We start from the raw sequence: 10587 nt of genomic DNA, 5'->3' as shown, positions 1-10587 counted from the left end.
TACTAATGTGTAAATCGTCCAGCAACTTCCGGCGAGGAAGAGATTCCCCGTGAATTGCGAATCGCCACAAGTCGCTGGACGATTTGCTCCGCTCTGCGTTAACCTCACAGAAACGGCGTCTCACCCTCAACCTCCCCGTGAGTTTCATGAAATTGCTGCATTTGCTCATTAACTACCGATTAAATTCACCATAGAAAGTTAGGGCTGGTACTTAACAGTGGAAGGACCGTTTTAATGATGAGATTTATGTTCCTGCAATGTTCACTCAACCTCCCCAGCCCAGAAAGGGAACAACTGAAACTGTGGAGTCTCATTCCTGCAGGTTGGAGATTTTTAAAATTTAAAATTTAATATTTTTTTCTTATCTTTCCTTTCTGTCTCTTTTTTTTTCTCTCTCTCTTAATCCAATCTTTCTTTCCCTCTCTTTATTTCTGTTTCTGTACCTGATTTGATTCTAATTCACCCGATTTCCTTCGCAATCATTCCTCTGTTTCTTTCTCAATCCTTAAATCTCGTTGGTTAGGGAGAGAGACTGTTGGTCCCGTCATTCACTGAGGTCCTGGACACCCCGTTATCAGCTCACACTTCCAGCGCAAAAAGTTTCTGAGCTGAAATGTTTAACTAACACTGCACATCGTGCCAGCAAATTCTGGGCCAATATATAACGGAGAGAAGCTGAGTTATGTACAATTAAATATAAGGATGCCTTTATACTGCAGAATATTAGTGCAGCCGTGTTACATCGTGCTGAACTCAACAACAGAGGAAGGCAGGCATCAGCTTTGTGTACGTGGGATCATCCTTTACCCAGGGCACAGCTTTCGACTTACGTTAGAAATATTGAGGAATAAGATTAGGATGTGCCCAGGTGATTTTTTGGATTACCGGAGGCACCTTTTTAAACATGGCTGAGCATTGGGTTGGAGTTTTCTCCACCCAATTTGAAGCCCGGGTGGTGGAGATTACCTGCAAGAGATGATCTTACACCAGATTTACTGGGGAATCAGATTGCCTCCTGAGTTATACCAATGATGTGCATCAGAAACCATTTTTCACCGACACACAAGAGGCAAAATAATGGCACTGAGTGACAGGCTATGAACGCAAAGATTTCTTTAAAAGAATGCATTGTATCATTTGGTATCCCTGTACATGTAGCACCGTCCCTGTACATGTAGCATGTCCCTGTACATGTAGCACCGTCCCTGTACATGTAGCACCGTCCTTGTACATGTAGCACCGTCCCTGTACATGTAGCATGTCCCTGTACATGTAGCACTGTCCCTGTACATGTAGCACCGTCCCTGTACATGTAGCACCGTCCTTGTACATGTAGCATGTCCCTGTACATGTAGCACTGTCCCTGTACATGTAGCACCGTCCCTGTAGCACCGTCCTTGTACATGTAGCACTGTCCCTGTACATGTAGCACTGTCCCTGTACATGTAGCACCGTCCCTGTACATGTAGCACCGTCCCTGTACATGTAGCACCGTCCCTGTAGCACTGTCCCTGTACATGTAGCACTGTCCCTGTACATGTAGCATGTCCCTGTACATGTAGCACGGTCCCTGTACATGTAGCATGTCCTTGTACATGTAGCATGTCCTTGTACATGTAGCACCGTCCCTGTACATGTAGCACCGTCCTTGTACATGTAGCACTGTCCTTGTACATGTAGCACGGTCCCTGTACATGTAGCATGGTCCCTGTACATGTAGCACTGTCCTTATCTGCATGTAACATGGTCCCTGTACATGTAACACGGTCCCTGTACATGTAGCATCTTCCCTTTGCATTTGGTTTCACATATTGCCGTCTAAATATTCAGAGACTGTTACCTACTTAAAAACAATATCTAATGCCTTTCCAGTCGCACATTTCATTCTGTCAGTGGGTCTCAGGAGATTAATAGACGGAATAGTTACTAGTGAATTATTCAGTCTCTGGGTCTTTGAGTAAACCGAGCTGGTGAAACATTCTGAACGACAGCTTAGAACCTCTGCCGAAGGTGAGGCTAAACATCTAAACAGCTGCTCGGATCTGCGAGTCGGGACAGTCACGTGATGTGAGGTTGACCGGAGGTCACAGTCGTCATTAATGCAACAGAGAATGATGTCCACTGGCGTTTTTCCGAGAATGCTAAATAAATCATAGGCGGAACACAACCTGAACCGGGCTTGAAATCTTCATTGAAAGTGCTGGACGGATGAGAGACTCTTGTGAACCACTTACAGTAATGATGATTCGACACATGTTTCCAGCTTTCTTGAAGCGCAAGAGACCCATCAAAGTACACGAGGAAATCGATATTGTGCAGGAGGCAAAACGTTATTGAAACTAGACGCATCATTAGCAGAGAGAGGGCGCCTCACACCAGCTTACAGGGCCCGTGCCATGGACACCAGACCTCGGCTACACTCGGACCATCACTGAAGGACACAGGTCAACTTCTTACTTGAATTCCTACCAGGAAAGAAGGAAGGTGCAGGCTCCTTAATGAGTAGAGACTGTAATAATTGGCTTTGACTGCCAGACATTGTCTTGCACAGAACAACCATGACATGGAGTCTCCATTAGGGGGTGCAATCAACAACAACAACAACCACCACCACCACCACCAACAACAATTTGCATTTATATAGCGCCTTTAACATAGTGAAACGTCCCAAGGCGCTTCACAGGAACGATTATCAGGCAAAATTTGACAGCGAGCCACTTAAGGAGATATTAGGACAGGGGACCAAAAGCTTGGTCAAAGAGGTGGGTTTCAAGGAAGATCTTAAAGGAGGAGAGAGAGGTCGCGAGACGGAGAGGTTTAGGGAGGGAATTCCAGAACTTAGGGCCTAGGCAGCTGAAGGCACGGCCGCCAATGGTGGAATGGTGGAGGGATTAAAATTGGGGATGCTCAAGAGGCCAGAATTGGAGGAGCACAGAGATCTCAGAGTGTTGTAGGGGCTGGAGGAGGTTACAGAGATAGGGAGGGGCGAGGCCATGGAGGGATTTGAAAAAAAAAATGAGAATTTTAAAATCGAGGCGTTCTCGGACTGGGAGCCAATGTAGGTCAGCGAGCACAGGGGGTGATGGGTGAAGGGGACTTGGTGCGAGTTAGGATACGGGCAACAGTCTTGGATGAGCTCAAAGTTTATGGAAAGTGAGAGGCCGGCCAGGAGAACATTGGAATAGTAGAAACAATCAAGGTATAAAAAGTGAAGGTGGGACTTCTGGACTAGTTCCACTGTAGGGAATGGGTGGAAATAAATATTTAAAGGATAAGACTCTGCTCACGGTAGAGCTGATTCCACCATCAAGAGGTCCTGATGCTTTGGTTGCAAAATGAGTAGCCTGTGATTTCCCATCCATTAATTGTAATGGGTTGCACACCTGATATTTCCTGTGATATGTTCCCAGCTAGGGGTTTCCCAACCCTCCAGGATTACCCGGAGTCTCCTGGACACTGCTGCAAGCAAAATCCAGGGAGAAAAATCCTAGGACCGTTAAAAAAATCCTGTGTTCTTTTTTAATTTTCTTTGAACACTTTCATTTATTAGTTATAAAAATATAGACGATGGGACAAAAAGGCTGTTTGACGAGTCAAGAATCATCCAATCGGGCAATGAAGAGCCTTTTCGTTGTCCAGTTGGCCGTGGGAATATATTCAAGAAGGAGATAGATATATTTCTTAATGCTAAAGGGGTCAAGGGATATGGGGAGAAAGCGGGAACAGGGAACTGAGTTAGACGATCAGCCATGATAATTTTGAATGGCGGAGCAGGCCCGAAGGGCTGAATGGCCTACTCTTGCTCCTGTTATCTATGATTCGATGATTTATGATTGTGAGGATGAGCATGTTGTGTGACCAATGGTGGGAGAAGGGCAGAGCAGTTGGAGGCGGGAGGTCATGTGATAAACCTCCAGGAATATGTCCAACCAGAGTTGGCAACCCTTTCAGATGAGATGTTAAACCGAGGTCCCGTCTGCCCCCTCAGGTGGATGTAAAAGATCCCATGGCCACTATTTCGAGAAAGAGCAGGAGAGTTCTCCCTGGGCCGATATTTATCCCTCAACCAACATCACTAAAAAAACAGATGATCTGGTCATTATCACATTGCTGTTTGTGGGATCTTACTGAGCACAAATTGGCTGCTGCGTTTACAACAGTGACTCCACTTCAAAAATACTTCATTGGCTGTAAAGCGCTTTGGGGCGTCCTGAGGTCATGAAAGGTGTTATATAAATGCAAGTCTGTCTTTCTTACTCCCAGTGGATATTGGTCCCCACTGGGATTGTGGGATTGTTCCTTTTGTCTGTCTGTCTGTCTGTCTGTTGTTGTTGTTGTTGTTGTTGTTGTTGTTGCAGCACAAGACCTCCAACCAACACTATACACCAGATACATCGACGACATTTTCTTTCTATGGACCCACGGCAAGGAATCACTAAAGAGACTACACGATAACATCAACAAGTTCCATCCCACCATCAAGCTCACCATGGACTACTCCTCAGAATCAGTTTCTTTCTTGGACACACGAATCTCCATCAAAGACGGGCACCTCAGCACCTCACTCTACCGCAAGCCCACGGACAACCTCACGATGCTCCACTTTTCCAGCTTCCACCCTAACCACGTCAAAGAGGCCATCCCCTATGGACAGGCCCTGCGAATACACAGGGTCTGCTCAGACGAGGAGGAACGCGATGGACACCTACAGACGCTGAAAGACGCCCTAGTAAGAACGGGATATGATGCTCGACTCATCGATCGACAGTTCCGACGGGCCACAGCAAAAAATCGCATAGACCTCCTCAGGAGACTAACACGGGACGCAACCAACAGAGTACCCTTTGTCGTCCAGTACTTCCCTGGAGCGGAGAAACTACGCCATGTTCTCCGCAGCCTTCAACATGTCATCAATGAGGACAAACACCTCGCTATGGCCATCCCCACACCTCCACTACTCGCCTTTAAACAGCCACCCAACCTCAAACAGACCATCGTTCGCAGCAAATTACCCAGCTTTCAAGAGAACAGCGTCCACGACACCACACAACCCTGCCACGGTAACCTCTGCAAGACATGCCAGATCATCGACACAGATACCACCATCACACGAGAGGACACCACCCACCAGGTGCATGGTTCATACTCCTGTGACTCGGCCAACGTTGTCTACCTCATACGTTGCAGGAAAGGATGCCCCAGAGCATGGTACATTGGCGAGACCATGCAGACGCTGCGACAACGGATGAACGGACACCGCGCAACAATCGCCAAACAGGAGGGTTCCCTCCCAGTCGGGGAACACTTCAGCAGTCATGGACATTCATCCACCGACCTTCGGGTAAGCGTTCTCCAAGGCGGCCTTCGAGACACACGACAACGCAAAATCGTCGAGCAGAAATTGATAGCCAAGTTCCGCACCCATGAGGACGGCCTCAACCGGGATCTTGGGTTCATGTCACGCTACACGTAACCCCACCAGCGAACAAATGTTATCTGTTTTTAATATAACGGGTCAGTTGCTGTCTTTTCTATGTTTCTACCTCTCCATCTCTGTTTTTTTTTGTTTGTTGTTTTTTTTTTGGTGATTTGTATATTCTGTGAGACCTTGCAGGTAACACCTGTCTGTCTGCACACTGATTGCCTTGGCAACGGGCAGTTGAAAAAACTGTCTGTACTCACCAAGCATTGTTCTGTGAATTATAAATGCGATTTCATTTCGAGGATTTCATTTCACATCGTTCACCTGACGAAGGGAGAAGCCTCCGAAAGCTTGTGAATTTAAAATAAAATTGCTGGACTATAACTTGGTGTTGTAAAATTGTTTACAATTGTCAACCCCAGTCCATCACCGGCATCTCCACATCATGTGTATTAGTAGTGTGTGAGTGTGTGTGTATTAGTAGTGTGTGTGTGAGTGTGCATTAGTAGTGTGTGAGTGTGTGTGTGTGTGTGTGTATTAGTGGAGTGTGTGTGTGTATTAGTAGTGTGTGTGTTTGTGTGTATTAGTAGTGTGTGTATTAGTAGTGTGTGTGTGAGTGTGCATTAGTAGTGTGTGAGTGTGTGTGTGTGTGTGTATTAGTGGAGTGTGACCTTATTTCCCAATGCTGTCAGTGTGGAATGAGTAGGTTTTGTTTTGTAGTGAGGAAGTTTAATGATCTGGGCCTGAAATATCTGTTGTGTAATTGGGAGCTTTTGTGGTTGGAAGATTTAATAAAAGAGAAACCTGGTTTAGAAAGGTCTGATTTCTACTATTTGAAGTTTGTTGCGGGAGTTTGAATTTTCTTTGCTGGAGTTACTGTGGGAATCCTGACTCGGATTAGGTGATGTGGATTGAGATTGAAATTTCTACCCCTGCACCGCAATCAGGGATTTCAGGCCTTGTGAAACTGAACCCAAATAGCTTCAGGCGTCACGTGCCCTTCCATTGATACTATGGGTGACCATGGTCATAAATACACAGAGGAAACGGCTGATAAACATTTGAAAAGCAGTGACATTCTAAAACTAGAGATTTTAAAAATATTTACATTAAAAGAATGTTAACTCACGCATACATGACGATGCTGCATTAGATTTGGTAATCATTCACCGTCACAAAATAAAATAGTGTGAATATAAAATTATCAAACATTTAGGAAAAGCTAATTTATTTGTCCAGGCAATCAAGGCACTTCACTTACTCATCAATATAAACTATTGGGCACAACTCTAAAAGGGGTGCAGGAACAGAGAGATCTGGGGGTATTTGTGCACAAATCGTTGAAGGTGGCAGGGCAGGTTGAGAAAGCGGTTAAAAAAGCATACAGGATCCTGGGCTTTATAAATAGAGGCATAGAGTACAAAAGTATGGAAGTCATGATGAACCTTTATAAAACACTGGTTTGGCCACAACTGGAGTATTGTGTCCAGTTCTGGGCAGGGCACTTTAGGGAGGATGTGAAGGCCTTAGAGAGGGTGCAGAAGAGATTTACTACAATGATTCCAGGAATGAGGGACTTCAGTTACGTGGATAGACTGGAGAAGCTGGGGTTGTTCTCCTTGGAACAGAGACGGTTGCGAGGAGATTTGATAGAGGTATTCAAAATCATGAAGGGTCTAGACAGAGTAGATAGAGAGAAACTGTTCCCATTGGCGGAAGGGTCAAGAACCAGAGGACACAGATTTAAGGTGATTGGCAAAAGAACCAAAGGTGACATGAGAAAAAACTTTTTTACCCAGCGAGTGGTTAGGATCTGGAATGCACTGCCCGAGGGGGTGGTGGAGGCAGATTCAATCATGGCTTTCAAAAGGGAACTGGATAAGTACTTGAAAGGAAAAATTTGGATGGCTACACACACTCACACACACACTACTAATACACACTCACTCACACTCACACACACACACACACTACTAATACACACACTACTAATACACACAAACAAAGGGCGTGGAGTGGGACTATCTGGATTGATCTTGCATAGAGCCAGCATGGACTCAATGGGCCGAATGGCCTCCTTCCTTTCTATGATTCTATGATCTTTGCTTTTGTAAGGACTGATGCTGTTTAATTCTGCTGTTCATACAGTAGAGACAATAAAACTGAAAATAGTGAGAGCTATAAAATACATAGGATCATTCTCTAAGTGTATTAGCAATTTTTTTTTAAGTCTCTCAACTACACAGAATTACTTAGAATTTACAGCACAGAAACAGGCCATTCGGCCCAACTGGTCCATGCTGGTGTTTATGCTCCACACGCGCCTCCTCCCTCCCTACTTCATCTCACCCTATCAGCATATCCTTCTATTCCTTTCTCCCTCATGTGTTTATCCAGCTTCCCCTTAAATCCATCTATACTATTTGCCTCAACCACTCCTTGTGGTAGTGAGTTCCACATTCTAAAGAAGTTTCTTCTGAATTCCTTATTGGATTTATTAGTGATTATTTTAGAAACTCTGGTTATCTTAGTTCTAGTTTCAATATTTCTCATTGCATAATTGTAAAAGTGAAACATTGCCTTGCAGAGCCGCCTTCAGCCATCCCCTGAAGAAAGAGCTTCCTGAAGAAAGAGCGTCCAATGATATTTGCACCTTATCATGTCCTCAGGATCTCCCAAAGCACTTTAGAATGAATTGATCAGTTTAGAATGAATTGATCATGTGAATTGATTACTTTAGAGTGAATTGATCATGTGAATTGATCATTCTAGAGTGAATTGATCATGTGAGTTGATTAGTTTAGAGTGAATTGATCATGTGAATTGATCACTCTAGAGTGAATTGATCATGTGAATTGATTACTTTAGAGTGAATTGATCATGTGAATTGATCACTCTAGAGTGAATTGATCATGTGAATTGATTACTTTAGAGTGAATTGATCATGTGAGTTGATTACTTTAGAGTGAATTGATCATGTGAGTTGATTACTCTAGAGTGAATTGATCATGTGAATTGATTACTTTAGAGTGAATTGATCATGTGAATTGATCACTCTAGAGTGAATTGATCATGTGAATTGATTACTTTAGAGTGAATTGATCATGTGAATTGATTACTTTAGAGTGAATTGATCATGTGAGTTGATTACTCTAGAGTGAATTGATCATGTGAATTGATCACTCTAGAGTGAATTGATCACTTTTGAACTGCATTCACTGTTGTTGTGTAGGCAAATGGGGCAGCCAATGTGTGCGCAGCAAGATCCCACAGACAGCAAATGAATAATCTGTTTTTGTGGTATTGGTTGAGGGAGAAATGTTGGCCAGGACACTGGTTATGTGAGGATTGTGTCCTCTAGTGCAGACTCAGTCAGTCAGGGAATCTCACTCCTCTTCATTCTTGTGTCAGCTCAGGCCTTGACTCCAGATTGGGCTTTGTTTACACGGAAACTGCAGCGTCCGGGCAATTCAAAATGGTTTTGCACCAAGAGTTGCAGTGTGAATGTAGAACAAACCGAGAACTTTGTCCAAAACAATGTTCTGACATAATGCCCTGCTGTCTCAGGGATGTTATTAATCACCAGCCTGTAGAAACTTCCCCAAAATTACTTGTTAAAGGGGAACGATGAGGTCTGCGGACATTCTGTCAAAAAAAAATGCTTCCCTCTTTTGTGCTTGCACAATAGAATTAATGGAAAGTCAGTGGGGAGAGCTTTCTCCCCAGCAGTGAGTCAGATCGACATTGAGAGACCTATCGTTAACGGTGTAGAGTGTGTTAATGCTGAGATAGCTGTTTAGTATTTGTTTTGTTGTTGGGTGTCGGTCGAAACCAACTCAGCCAAAATCCTGCAGATGCTGGAATCTGAAACAAAAACAAAAAATGCTGGAAACACTCGGCAGGTCAGGCAACGTCGGTGGGGAGAGAAACAGAGTTAACGTTTCAGGCCGATGATCTTCCATCAGAACTGGATGAAGTTTGAGATTTAACAGTTTATAAACAAGTACAGAGGGAGGGGGAAAAGAACAAAAGGGGAAGATCTGTGAGAGGGTGGAGGGCAGGAGTGATTAAATGACAAAAGGGATGATGGTGCAAGGCAAGGAGGGTGGTAATGGGACAGGTAAAGAGACAAAAGATGGATCCAGAGGAGGTGTAAATGGCAGCAGCAGAAGAGGAGGGAAGCCTGGAAAATCTGGTAAAGAGAAGGTTCTCGTGGCCCGGGAATGTGGTGGGAGAAAAGGGGCGGGTACAGACCCCCCCACCGGCCGTGTACCAATGGGGGATCTCCACCCCAAGCAGCAGCCCACTCCTCCCTCACTCCCTGTGTCTCTGGAGCAGCCGTCCTCCATTACCAGCACCTGCTGTCGGAGAGAAAATGGAAGCAGTGATTAAGATCCAGTTATTAAACTCGATGTTAAGGTCGGAAGGCTGTAAAATGCCTGGTAGAAAGATGAAGCAGCAAAACTTGTTTTCAGATTAGAATTACATCATTTGCCAAAACACCTTGGCACAGACACACCCAAGGTCACAAACACAGGATAAGGGAGGTGCAAATAGAGGACTAGAAAGAAAGACTTGCATTTATATAGCGCCTTTCACCACCTCAGGACGTCCCAAAGCTCTTTACAGCCAATTAAGTATTTTTGAAATGTGGTCACTGTTGTAATGTAGGAAACGCAGCAGCCAATTTGCGCACAGCAAGATCCCATGACTAGCAATGTGATAATGACCAGATCATCTGTTTTTGGTGATGTTGGTCGAGGGATAAATATTGGCCCCAGGGCACTGGGGAGAACTCCCCTGCTCTTCTTCAAAATAATGCCATGGAATCTTTTCGATCCACCTGAGAGGGCAGACGGGGCCTCGGTTTAACATCTCTGAAAGACAGTGCCGCACTCCCTGAGTCCTGCACTGGGAGTGTGAGCCTAGTTTCTGGAGTGGGACTATGAACCCGCGCCCTGCTGACTCAGAGATGCTGCCCACTGAGCCAGGGCTGACACCCAGAGATCAAACTGGACAAGAGTCAGGAATTGAAAATAAAAACCCCAAAGGCAGTAATAAGAAGTGAGTGAAGTGTGAGTGCCCCGGGCAGTTCCAGGACACACACACCCTCCCCAGAGACAATCTCTGATCTCCTCTCTCCTCCCACCGCCCACTCCTGGATC

The sequence above is a fragment of the Heptranchias perlo genome, chromosome 1 (genome assembly GCF_035084215.1).
Source record: "Heptranchias perlo isolate sHepPer1 chromosome 1, sHepPer1.hap1, whole genome shotgun sequence".
NCBI lineage: Eukaryota > Metazoa > Chordata > Chondrichthyes > Hexanchiformes > Hexanchidae > Heptranchias > Heptranchias perlo.
The sequence above is the reverse complement of the archived record's forward strand: the minus strand, read 5'-3'. Positions refer to the sequence as shown.